Here is a 14,447-nt window from a genome sequence, read left to right on the forward strand (position 1 = left end):
TGGAAAATGGTGACCCAGGCTAGAGAGCTGAATATTGAGAGTCCTGAGAGGTCAGTTTAATGTCAGACATGGCCCATGGATATGGACATGAATGTGGTCATAGTAAAATGGAACTTCCAGATTATAAATGATGAAAAGATAGAAGGGACACCATTAGAACCTGCCCAGGAGAAGCTGGCTGCATGAGGGCTAAGGGATTCACGGGGCCACAATGAGGCTTAGAGAGACATGGGCAGCTTTACAAACAATGTTTCCTTTGTTGGTGCATTATTTAAAGAAGTAGGGGCACCTATGTGCCTCAGTCGGCGAAGCAACCGACTCTTGATTTTGTCTCAGGTCATGATCTCACAACTCATGGGATTGAGCCCCACAATGGGCTCTGCACTGACATCACGGAGCCTGCTTGGGACTCTCTCTCTCTCTCTCTCTCTCTCTGCCATTCCCCCACTTGCTCATGATCTCTCAAAATGAATAAATAAATAAATGTTAAAAAAAAAAGAATTAAATGGGAGATTTGCTGCATTTGTGGTAGCTGTAGGGGCTGAATATAGGGACTGAATATCACTTGAAAGAAAGATAAGGAGCATCACTGAAGATAATACCTACAAGTATCTTAGTGGCTTCTTAACTCTCTTATAAAAATAAGACTTCTTCACTGTAAAACAACAACAACAACAAAAACCCAACAAAATGGAAAATGGTGGACCTATGTGTTTACAGCACGCCACCTTGTTAGTCTGATTTCTTTTTCTCCTGATGAAATGCTCAGGAGCAGAGGCCTTCCACACACTGGTACTTCATCTCCTTTGTTTCAGTTGCTGAATCTCATCAGCCAACAAACTGATATCGTCAATCCCTTCTTTCTCCATCTTAATTCCAAATCAAACTCCTGTTTGGAAATTCAAATTTTAGTTCAAATTTCAATAGCCTGTGTAGGCTTATTTTTCTGTTGTGAACAAACTAACAAAAGTCCTATATTTTTGAAGCTGGACAGTTTGAAAGCTCCCTGTCAACACACAAACAAACAGACCGCCATTGAAGACGAAGCTTTCTCGTGAGGAACAAGGCAGAGCTGCCTGGCATAAGTGGAATAGGACTGTCACAGCCCTCGGGAGTTATGGTTACAGACGGAAACACATTTTAGAATGGTAGGTGATCTTTCTTGTTTTGTTTCTGTTTTCCCTGCAGAAAACTTTATTGTTTCCATTTGGCCCACAGCTCAGGACAGGGCTCCTGGGTCTAGTCGCTTCCAGAGAGGCTCAGGCAGAAGCTCCCCACCAGGGTGTTGCTGGAAGGACTGCTCAAGAGCCGCCTGGCTCAGGAGGTTCCTAGTTGTGCTTGAGGGTCCACTCTCCCTGCCCAGCCTGCGGGCCAGCCAGCCTGCAGAAGTGAATCAGATTATCACCATGTTCCTGATGAGTTCACTTCCTCATCTGAGAAGTGGTTCTCCAGGAAGTCACAGGGTTCTGCTCCGGCAGAACCCAGGGCATGCAAATCCAAAAGGACCCACTTCGGGTTCTTCTCTAGAACATGGTGGCTCCTGTGGTGTCCTGGGTTTTACCCCACTCATCTTGGGACAGCTTCTACAAGTCCTTGAAGAGGACGTGGCTGCTGCCCTGGTTTTGCATCTTCAAGACATACTCAGCGCCTTCATGCTTCTAAGCCAACTTGTGTAAGAAGTCACCTGCTCCCTCTGTGACCACATCCTCGAGGTAGAAATAGAAGCCCAAAGAGAGGTAAGTGTAGGAGGCCCCCAGATGCATGTTGCCTAGGTGGTTGATGGCAGACCACACCTTGGTGGAATAATTCTAATAAATCTGGAAGCTCATGGATGACAGGAAATTGGGGGCTAAGCTCAAAATACAGGTTTGGCTGGTCTGAAGGCAGAGGATGGCCAAGAAGATGGTTCTGAAGGTTGCAACTGGAAAAGAGGTTGGAGGGTGGTCGGAGGCTGGAAGAAGGGGTATCCCTGGGTCTGTTTTGTCTAAACGCTGTTGAAGCAAGAGACAGGTCCGTGGGACCACTGCACACACTGTTGGTAGGTAATCTTTGACACAGGTATAAGAAATGCTATGGCTTTACTCAAATGACCGGTGGAATATAATTCAACCATGTAAGGCCCATCCAACAAGAATTTATTATATTTAGCTTTGCATTTTAAGCCTCCCACTGGTCTGGTCTTTGTAAAAGGCACACCTAAGGTATTCATTTTCCTTTCCACTCCCCAACCCTTATTGAGACAGGAAAGGAAAAGGAAAACTGGCAGAATAGACCACAAGTTTGGATACCACTGTGATTTAGACATGGCTAAATGAGGTTTGGAAAAGACATTAAGGTGTTTTGTTTTGTTTTGTTTTGTTTTGTTTTGTTTTGTTTTGTTTTTGAGAGAGAGAGAGAGGGTGCAAGTGAGCAAGGGACAGGGACAGAAAGAAAGAGGAAGAGAGAGAGAGAGAGAGTGAAGTGGGACTCATCCAAAGCAGGGCTTGTGTTCACTCCATGTGGGACTTGAACTCACTGACCTGAGCCCAAGTGAGATGCTTAATGGCTGAGCCACCCAGGAGCCTGACACTAAGGTTTTAAGGTCATGAGGCACGAGTTAGTATAGTTAGCACATGGGGCAAATGTATCTGTCCAAGAAGAGGTAATGGAATGAAGAAGTTCATGATGCTTCAAAGCATTTATGTCATTCACCCCAAGGCGGGCATCTACAGTGGGAGAAGGTGGCTAATTTTAGTTGAAACTTCCTAGGTTTATGTTATAAGGCTTCTTTCTTTTATTTTAAAAGAATGTATTTATAATCAAGTATTAATTTTGCCCAAAGAACTAAAAATAGTAGGGGTAACAAGAAAAGTAAACATATTTCAAGGCCATCTTTGTCAAACTCTTGGGAAGAGTGAAACTGCTTTCCAGTTACTCATGTTAAATTTTAGGTCTTAGTTAACCTCAGCTTCTATAGCTTAGTTGTCCTGCTACTGAAGTCTTCTGTTTCCTCATTGAGTAGCCCTTCTAGAGTTCCTTGGAAGAAGTCATTAAAAAAACAGTTCTTTTTTTTCTTTTTTATTATTTTTAACATTTATTTTTGAGAGAGAGAGAGAGAGAGAGAGAGAGAGAGAAGGGCAGAGAGATAAAGAGACACAGAATTCAAAGCAGGATCCAGGCTCCAAGCTGTCAGCACAGAGCCTGATGTGGGGCTTGAACTCATGAACTTTGAGATCATGACCTGAGCCGAAATTGGACACTTAACTGCCTGAGCCACCCACGCACCCCACTAAAGAAACTGTCCTTAAAGGCACAGGGAAAAAGGGACATCAGGGAGTATGTGAGTATGACGTCATGGGGAAATCAGGACATAGGCTTAAGACATGGGCTTTATCTTACAGAAAGTGCACATGGAGGTTTGTACAAAGGGGTTTATGCACTGTTGGAATAGTGAACATTTAAGAATAAGTTGAATATCCATCATCACAGAACTGATCTAGTGAATTGTTTGCCCATACTGTGAAACACTCTGCAACCATTAAAAAGCATGAGATGGAGGTAAGTGCACTGATACAGGGAGATTCCCAAGGCATATTATTATTATTATTATTATTATTATTATTTAGAGAGAGAAAGCATAAGCAGGGGAGAGAGGCGGGGGGAGGGGGGAGAGAGAGAGAGAGAGAGAGAGAGAGAGAGAGAGAGAGAGAGAGAATCTCAAGCAGGCTCCACACTCAGTGCAGAGCCCGAGGTGGGGCTTGATCCCATGGCCCTAGGATAACAACCTGAGCCGAAATAAAAAGTTGGATGCCCAAACAACTGAGTCACCCAGGCACTCCCCCAAGACATTATTAAAAGCAACTTGCAAAACAACATGTATAGCATGACTCTTTTATATTAAAAATCTATGTAATGTATGTACATGTGTTACATGTAAATGCATAGGATGGGGACAGGACAGGTGGCCACCAAACCACAGTCCTGGCTGATTTAGAGGAGAGTTGTAAAAATGGGGAAGAGGATGAAAGATAACTTTTATATTTTGCTCTCCAGAAATGATTCTTGTTTGAATCTTTTTTTTTTTTAAGTTTATTTATTTATTTTAAGAGAGAGAGCAGGGGAAGGGCAGAGAGAAAGAGAGAGAGAGAATCTCAAGTAGGCTCTGCACTGTCAGCACAGAGCCCCATGAGGGACTCTACCCCACGAATTGTGAGATCATGACCTGAGTCAAAATCCAGAGTCAGACGCTTAACCAACTGAGCCACCCACACGCCCCTCTTGCGTGAATCTTTTATAATAAGAATGTGTTCATGTTACTTGTGGAATTTTCAAAAGGTCATTTGATGTAGCCAATCTTTCCTGAAAACAAGAAGTACTAAATTCATAATGGTATGTGGATCCCCTGGTGTGCATAACGCTTTGGCATCTGACCTCGTCCCACAACCCCCTCAAGAGCTAAAAACCAAGAGAGATGATTTCTGTGACAATTCCTCAAGTTCATGCTCAGATCACTTAACTCGCTTGACTTTTTTTTTAAAGTCTTTGAAAAAAATATTTTTAAGTTTATTTATTTTGAGAGAGACAGAGAGTGCAGCAGGGGAGGGGCAGAGAGAAAGAGGAAGAGAGAGAATCCCAAGGAGACTTCGCACTGGCAGCTCAGAGCCTGACATGGGGCTCAAACCCATCGAACCCACAAAACTGTGAGATCATGAACTGAACTGAAGCCACGGGTCCAGCACTTAACCGACTGAGCCACCCAGGCACCCCAACTGGCTTGACTTTTTTTTTTTTTTTTAACCTAACCTCACAATTAGAGGGTTCTCTCCTTGTCTTTCAAAGGCATATCTACTTTCTTTCCTTCTTGACTACTGCATTAACCTGATTATTTTTCTTAGTCAGGCTCTCTTGGCCCTTGTGTCCACTGGTGGCTTAACTCCTCCTATTTAAAGTTTCCTGCCTGGGGGTGCCTGGCTGGCTCAGTCTGTAAAGCATGTGACTCTTGGTCTCAGGGTTGTGAGTTCAAGCCCCACACTGAGTGTGAAGCCTACTTAAAGTCTCCAGCCTGTAAACTGAGTGTAGGATCTTTCCTACAGTTTTCGCTAAGTTACTTATTTGAATGAAGGAAACTGATGAAAGGTTCAGAGTTGTACTAGCAACTAACAGTTCTCTTGATTGCTGGCTTGATGGTTTTACTTCAAGAAGAGGGAAGTCCTTTGAGTCTCAAGATATACTACTAGACTCTGCTTTAGAGATGATTGAGCCAAGGAAATTTCTTAACCTGTGTTTCAGTTATCTATTTCTCATGAACTGATGGCTCGTCTCTGGCTCCCCACGTCATCAGCTGGGATAGCTCAACTAGAATGATGAAGGATTCACTTTCAAGATGTCTCCCTCACATGGCTGATACATTGGTGCTGACTTAATAGGGAGCTCAGCCAGTGTTGTGGGCCACAAGCCTCAGTTCTTTTCTAGGTGGATCTCTGAACAGGATGCTTGGGTTTCCTCACAATATGGCAGCTGGATTCCAAGAGCAGTCATCCCAAGACAACAAAGCAGATACACACGATATTTCAATGACATACCCTTAGAAGCTACATAAGGTAAATTCTACCATACTCTATTGGTTGAGGCCATCTCAAGGCCTACTCAGGTTCAAGGGCAGGGGGTATAGACTCTAGCTCTTGATTGGGGGCGGGGGAGGGGGGGAATGTAGGCCAGCTATTGGCCACACCTTGGTTTTGAGGGAGAGCACAGACAGAGTTGATTACTGGATCTGAAGTAGAACACAAAAGCAGTGATGCAAATGTGAAGACTGAGAAACTGATCTTCCCAGATCTCCCTCAATCAGATCTTGCTTTTTTGGTTGATGATGAATTTTCTAAAATCCACAAAAACACTAAACTTCAAATGCAAGTGCAAAATGAAAATATTTTAAAAACCTAACCAATTGTGCAACTCTTCAAAACAAACAAACAAACAAACAAACAACTTCGTCGGGCACCTGACTGATTCAGTTGGTAGAGCATGCAACTCTTGATCTCAGAGTGGTAAGTTTGAGCCCCATGTTAGGTGTAGAGATTACTTAAACAAATAAAACTTAAAAAAATTCGATCCAATTTCATTGTCAAATTTAGGGTTATTTATTATTTATGTACATTTTGACTTATGTAAACTTATCGTTCATAAAGAAGGAAATAGAGACTTAATTATATCCCACTATCTTATTTATTAAGTAAGTGCAAGGTAAAAGTTTATTGGGATTTTGAATTAAAGTAGATATAGTCATTATTAATATTATTATGAAAATTGTGAAGTCACCTGTTAAGATAACTTTCTTACATCCTCCTTTGTTTAAGCTTTTTAAAAATGTTTATTTATTTTGAGAGAAAGAGAGACAGAGAGAGATAGCATGCACACATGTGTGTGCGTGTGAGCAGGGGAAACGGGTAGAGAGTGAGGGCGACAGACAGGGGGAGAGAAAATTCCAAGCAGTCTCTGTGCTGTCAGTGCTGAGCTGGACAGAGGGCTCAATCCCACAAAGCATGAATTCATGACCTGAACTGAAACCAAGAGTCGGACACTTAACCGAATGAGCCACCCAGGTGCCCCTTTTCTGAATTTTGTTAGTGAATTGATGGGAAGGGGTTTTGGTGGTGAGAAGGCAGTGGAGTAGGACCAAATATGGTAGAACCGTTGGGGTAAACCTTACGAGGGCATTGTACAAACTGACACCCAGTACTGAAGAGTATTGTGAGCTTCTAGAAAGGGATATATAAATGCAAACTAATACAGTTTTATCTTTTAAAGATGGGTAGGAGTTGGGAGAAGACTGTCAAGTCTGTTCTCACGTGGATGTGCCTCAGCAAAGCCCCTCTGCTCTTCCTCAGGCGAAGCAGCAGGAAAGGGAGGGAGCTCCCTACTTCAGGAGGGGACAGAGCAGGAGGCCACGTAGGAAATGCCACGTCAGCTAGAGACAGTGGCCAGGGGCAGTTGGCAGCAAGTCGCTTGTGACTGACACAGAACATCTATAGAAATAAAGCTAAATGAAGTATGGTGGCAGGTGGTGAGCATGAAGTTTGGGCTGGCACTGGGGCAAAGTAAGCAGGGAGGCTGTAAGTGGACAAGTGGACTAAATTTGTGCGTGGGGAAGGAAAAAGCAGAATCACCACCCCCACAGGACAGGCAAATAGGCTAATCTATAGACACAAAAAATATATTACTGGTCACTTAGGTCTGGGAGTGAGGTTGATGAGCAAAGGGGAATGGCTGCTAGTGGGAAGGCATTTTTTTGGGGGGAGAGGATGATGAAAGTGTTCTAGAATTGATTGTGGTGATGGTTGAACTTTATGGTATATGAATTATATTTCAACAGAGCTTATGTTTTGAAGTAAGTAAGCCCACGATTGAATATAAATAAAAATACATGTATGTGTAGACTTGAAAAAAACAAATACACCAGCTGCATGTTCACCACTGTGTCCCTCTTTCTCCCAGGTCATGGAATGCCTTTTTTTTAGCTTCTTCTGTGTCTTTCCAGGGATTTAAAAATGCATATATGTGCAAATATGAATATATATTCTTTTGTTCTTTCCTTTCCTACACATAAGGCAGGGTATTGTTGTTGTTTCCATATTAGCAAACAGAGTGTCTCCATCCATGTTCATAGGACACAGTCTTCCATTGTGCAGATGGATGTTGCACTCTAGCCAGCCTTCCACTGATGAACCTTTGGGTTATTTCCAATATTTCACTTCTACAATGTTACAATGAACAACCACGTATATGCGTCGTTTCATACACTAGCACACAAATCTGAGAAGTGAAGTGAGGTCGCTAGATCAAAAAGTAAATGTGTTCATAATCTTGATAGATTGCACCATATTGCACCCTATTTTGTACTCCCACCAGCAATGTATCATAGCCCCACTTCCCCCATACATTTGCCTACATGCTGTGTCACCAAACTTTCCATCTAGTTGGTGAAATGGGATTATTAGCATAGTTTTACTATGTTTCTCTTTTATTATTAATAAAGTCAAGCACTTTCTTTACGTATTTAAAAGCCAACTATGTTTATTTCTCTGTGAACTGTCTGTTAGTGTTCTGTGACCATTTTTTTTCTTATTTGCCATGAGTCTTTTTTTCAACGTTTTTATTTTGTTTTTTTTTGGGACAGAGAGAGACAGAGCATGAATGGGGGAGGGGCAGAGAGAGAGGGAGACACAGAATCGGAAACAGGCTCCAGGCTCTGAGCCATCAGCCCAGAGCCCGACGCGGGGCTCGAACTCACGGACTGCGAGATCGTGACCTGAATTTGCCATGAGTCTTGACTCTGTGGTATTTTTTTCCACGTGGAAGTTTTTGATTTTTGCAGAATCAAATTTATCGATGTTTTCTTTCATGGCTCTGCATTCTGGGTGATGATAAGAAAGGCTTTTCCTCTCCAAGGTCATGAAAGAATCCATTCGTAGTGTCATCTGCTACTTTTACGGTTCATTTATTAAGTGCTTTGAAATCTTTATCAAAATAAATAGTTGAAAGAAAAAGGAAAGTAGCTAGCAATATTTAAGACAAACACTTATTAAGAATAAACCTAGGGGTGCCTAGGTGGCTCAGTCGGTTATGTGTCCCTCTCTCCTTTTTTTTTTGTTTAATGTTTATTTATATCTGAGAGAGAAAGAGAGACAGAGTGTGAACAGAGGAGGAGCAGAGAGAGACAGAATCCGAAGCAGGCTCCAGGCTCTGAACTGTCAGCACAAAGCCCAGCGTGGGGCTTGAACCCACAAACTGTGAGATCATGACCTGAGCCGAAGTTGGAGACTTAACCAATTGAGCCACCCAGGTGTCCCAAGAATCCCACTCTTGATTTCAGGTCAGGTCATGATCCCACAATTCATGAGATAGAGCCCCACATCGGGCTCCGTGCTGACAGCATAGAGCCTGCTTAGGATTCTCTCTCTCTCCCTCTCTCCCCTCCCCCTACTCGTATGTACTCTCTCTCTCTAAATGAATAAATAAACATTAATAAAAATAATAAACCTAGCAACATTTAAGGCTAACATGTGAAGGTATCTGGAGAAGATAGCTTCTAGTATATAAGCAAAGATCAATTAACTACTGTACTTTAACAATAATAAACATTAAATGTCATTAAAACTTGAACCCATTAAGAAATGCTCTTATATGTAAAGATGGATATTTTGGAACAGTTATTAGGTAAATCTTAAAGGTTTTTGGGTTTGAACTTCACGCAATTCTGGACTGGAAAAGAGGCGGGGTATACTTCCCTACCCGCTGCGTCTGGCTAGCCTTGGAAACTTTGGCCAATAAAATGTGGCAGAGTAATAGTATACAATTTGGGAGCTTTGCAGCTTCTCTTACTCTTGGAACTCAGACACCATGTGAAAAGGACTGGGCCAGCCTGTGGGAGACGTGTGGACTGGCCTACAGTCACCAATTCTTACATGTGTGAGTGGGGCCAGGTGAAATCAACTAACTAGTTCAAGTCAAGCTGCAGTTTTACTATGGCCACGTGAGTAACTGCATGGGACACTGGCAGAACAGCCCAGGTAAGCCCAGTTCCAATAGCCCAACCACAGAAAAACGAGCAAGTGCTTGCTGTTTTAAGCCTCTATTTTGAGGCTATGGTTTGTTACACAGCAATAAATAATTTATACACATGTTTTCCTGGGGAGTTATGAATAAAGAGATAATATAATACAAAATATTGGAAGACAGGTTCAGTTGTGCTCATTAATTTGTTCATTCACATCCTCTCCATCCCCTGCAGAAAGGATTCAATACCGCTGTGGTGGGCAGACCCAATGATCCCTGTCTTCCGGTATTCAAGCATTTGTGTAATCCCTCCTCTTGAGTATGGGCTAAAGCTAATGACTGTTTCCTTTCTTTTCTTTTTTACATGAAATTATGTTTTATGACAATTCCTCTTTTTTTTCTGGATAAAGATTTTACTTTATTTTTTAAATTTTTATTTTAGTTCTTCCCCCCCCCAAGTTTTTATTTAAATTCTAGTTAGTTAACATATATGGTAAAATTGGTTTCAGGTGTAGAATTTGGTTTCAGGTGTAGAATTTTGTTGTTGGTTTCACTCAGGTCATGATCTCACAGTTTGTGAATTTGAGCTCTACATGGAGCTCTGCGCTGACAGTGCAGAGCCTGTTTGCGACTCTCTGCCTCCCTCTCTCTCTACCCCTTTCCCCCTCATTCTCTACCTCTCTCTCAAAAAAATAAATAAGTAAATAAATAAATAAACTTAAAAACAAAACAAACAAACAAAGAACTCATTTTAACCTAACAGTTAAAAGCACATATTACAAAAAGTATATTTAAAAAAATACAAACCTTTTTTTTCTTCTCTTAGTAATAAAGTATCTTGGGACATATTCCTAGCCAAACCTAATTCAAAGATCCCTAGTTTTCATTAATAACAGGTTTATTGAAGTATAATTTACATACCATACAATTCACCCTTTAAAATATATAACACAATGGTTTTTAGTGAATTCACAGTTGGGCAACCACTACCACAACCAATTTTAGAACATTCTCACACCCCAAAAAGAAACTCTGGAACCATTAGCAGTCACTCCCCATTCTCCACCCCACCCCCAATCTCCCCAGTCCTAGGCAATCACTAATCTACTTCCTCTTGCTATACATTTGCTTATTCTGAGCATTTCCTATGAACAGAATTGTGCAATATGTGGTCTTTTTTGACTGGCTTCTTCTACTTAGCATGATGTTTTCAGGGTCTTCAAGTTTCAGTAGTTCATCCTTTTTATTATTTAATAATATTTCATAGTATGAACATACCACATTTTATTCACCCATTCACAAGTTGGTGGATATTTGAGTTGTTTCTACTTTTTCATTATTATGAATAATGCTGCTGTGAATTTACACGTACAAGTATTTGCATAAACTTATATTTTTATTTTTCTGGGTCATTTGATAACACTGTATTTAAAGCTTATGAGAAACTGCCAAACTTTTTTCCTGAAGTGGTACACTATTTTACATTCCCACACGTACTGTATGAGGGCTCTAATTTCTCCACATTGTCAATAACACTTGTTAATATCTGTCTTTTTTATTATAGCCATTCTAGCGGGTGTGAAATGGTACCTCATTGTGGTTTTGACTTACTTTTTCCTGAAGATGTGGAACATCTTTTCATGTGCCTCTTAGCTATTTCTTTATCTTCATTGGAAAAATGTCTATTCATATATTTTGCCTAATTTTAAATTGAGTTATTTGTGTTTTTATTATTGAGTTGTCAGAGTTATTTATATATTCTGGATAGAAGTCCTTCATTAGATATATGATTTATATATGTCTTTTCATTTTCTTGATGGTGTCCTCTGAAGCACATTTTCTTAGATGGTGCTCTTTTAATGTTTAATTTATCTCTTTTTTTCTTTTGTCACTTGAGTTTTTGGTGTCATATCTAAAAAACCTGCTCCAAGGTCATGAAGATTTATGCCTTTGTTTTCTTCTAAACATTTTATATTTTTTAGCTCTTACATTTAGACCTGTGATCCATTTTGAGTTAATTTTTGGTATATGATGTAAGGTAAGGGTTTATTTCTATTTTTTTTTTTTTTTTTTTTTTTTAGAAAATTAACTTTAAGTAATCTCTACACCCAACATGGGGCTTGAACTCACAACCCTGAGATCAAGAGTCCCATGCTTTACCAACTGAGCCAGCCAGGCACCTCTTCATTTTTTTTTTTTTTTTAATGTGAATACACAGTTGTCCTTGTACCATTTCTTGAAAAGTTTATTCTTTCCCCCATTGAATTGTCTTGGCACACTTGTTGCAAATCAATTGAGCATAAATCTGAGAGGGTATTTCTAGTAACATTGTTTTCATTAAAAAAAATTTTTTTTAATGTTTATTTTTTTGAGGGAGAGCGAGAGACACAGCATGAGCGGGGGAAGGGCAGAGAGAGAGGGAGACACAGAATCTGAAACAGGCTTCAGGCTCTGAGCTGTCAGCACAGAGGCTCTAATTCATGGACCACAAGATCACGACCTGAGGTTGGATGAAGGCTTAATCAACGGAGCCACCCAGGGAGCCCTATCATCTTTTTTCTTAAAGTAGGTTCTATGCCCACTGTGGGGCCATAAATTGACCCCAGGATCAATAGTTGCATATGCCACCAACTGAGCTAGCCAGGAGCCCCTATCCTTTAGTTTCAACCTATTTGCATCTGTGGCATGGCAAATTACTCCTAGTTTAGTGTCTTCAAACAACACATGCTTATAATCTCACAGTTTCCATTGATCTGGAATTTGACGTAGCTTAACTGGGTCCTCTGCTCAGGGTCTCACAAGTTTGTAATCAAAGTATCAGCTGGTCTACATTCTCCTCTGGAGTTTGAGTCCTCTTCTAAGCTCATTCATGTTGTTGGCACAACTCAGTGGCTGTGTTTCTAAGACTGAGACCATCAGCTTTTAGAAGCTACATTTCTTCATAGGCATTTTACAACATAGCTATTTTTTTCTTCAAGAGGAAGAAGGCAGCTCTTCTTGAGAACCATCAAGAACACTGAGAAATGTATAGAAATGTTGAATCATTATATTGTACACCTGAAATTAATATAGCACTGTATGTTTATACTTGAATGAAAAAAGAAGAAAGGGAAGTCACTCCCTATGGAGAATCTAAAAAAAGAAAAAAAAAAGGGTCTCAGCTGACTCAGGTCTCTCTCATTAGGGAAGGGTTGGATCAGCTTTCAAGGGACCCCCTGATTATGCCATGCACACCCAAGGTTATCTCTCTTTCGATTAACTCAGAGTGAATTAATTAATTACTTGACTACATCTGCAACTTTTCCTCCCCATTTTGCCATATTCTAGTAGTTAGAAGCAAGTCACAACTTCTGCCCACACTCAAGGAGAGGGGATCACACCACAGTGTAGATACCATGGTGGCAAGAATCACAAGGGACATGTTAGAATTTTGTCTATGACAGATGGGGACACAGGTAGAATTGCAACTTCTCTATGTATATGCCTTTTATCATTCTGATTTCTGAAGCATGTGAATTTATTACTCATTCCAAAATAAAATTCTATATTTTTGAGGGGTACCGGGATATCTCAGTGGGATAAGCGACCTACTCAGTTTCAGCTCAGGTCATGATTTCATGGCATTGGGCTCTGCACTGACAGCATGGAGACTGCTTGGAATTCTCTCTCTCTCAAAATAAATAAAATAAAAGGTTGAATTCTGGTTTTCCTATTAAAATTTTTTAAATCTTTTTTTAATGGTTATTTTTGAGAGAGTGTGAGCGGGGGAGGGGCAGAGAGAAGAGGGGGACAGAGGATCTGAAGCGGCTCTGCACTGTCAGCAGCTAGCCCCATGCAGGGCTCGATCGAACTCAGTAAGTGCGAGATTGTGACCTGAGCTGAAGTCACGACTCAACCGACTGAGCTGCCAAGGTGCCTCTAAAAAATATTTTTTAATCTTTGAAACTTTGCCTTAGTCTCACTGGAGTTTTATGCCTTTTTTAACAAAAGCCACTCCGCATAGTTGTTTTTACCCTAAATTAATTGAGCCACTCTGAGATCCTAATTAAGAACATGGACTTGGGAATCAGGCTGTGGAACTTTAAGCAAGATATTTAATCTCTTTGAGTCTCAATTTCCTTTTCTGAAAAATGGCGCTAATTATAGCACATAATCAGGATGTCATGAGAACTAAGTGAGCTGTTCCATAACACAAAATCTTAGTGTCATATGACAGTAAGCATTTATTTCAACAATCGCAGGGTGGCCGGAATGGCTCTGCAGATCTCAGCTGGGTTTGGTTAGGCTTGGCTCCAAGCTGTGTATTCGCTTTTGTCTGCTTCATTCTCATTCCTCTGGGACCAGCAGACTACCCAGAGGAAGTGTTTTCATGGCCATGAAAGAAGCTCTTCTCATGGCAGCAGCCAGGAGCACAAAAGGAAAAGTACAACCGCATAAGCCTATTTCCTGCGTCTGCATCATATCGGCTGACATCCTATTTGCCGAAGACAGTCACGTGGCCAACCCGGAGGTGGAGACTTAGGGCAAGCCTACTGGCAAGGGGTGATCAAGAATCCTCCACACGCTATACGGGTAGCAAGGACGTGGATGTATAACTATAGGGGAGTGAAAACTCGTGACCTATGGATACAGTTTAATCTAAAATTAACGTGTAAGGCACCTAGAGCCATCTCTGGAATATAAATCTTTGCAATCATTGTAACACATATTTTAAAAAGAAATAATGTTGAATGCCTCTAAAAGTTTTGCTAGTTATGTCAATAATATTGCTGTGCTTCAGGGCATAGCTGGGGTAGGAATGTAAAATGGAATAGCCATTCTGGAAAACATTTTGGTAGTTTCTTAAAAAGTTAAATGCATACTCACCATGTGACCCCAATTGCACTCCTGGGTATTTATCCCAGAGAAATGAA

Source organism: Leopardus geoffroyi, chromosome A1 (genome assembly GCF_018350155.1).
Source record: "Leopardus geoffroyi isolate Oge1 chromosome A1, O.geoffroyi_Oge1_pat1.0, whole genome shotgun sequence".
NCBI classification, from domain to species: domain Eukaryota; kingdom Metazoa; phylum Chordata; class Mammalia; order Carnivora; family Felidae; genus Leopardus; species Leopardus geoffroyi.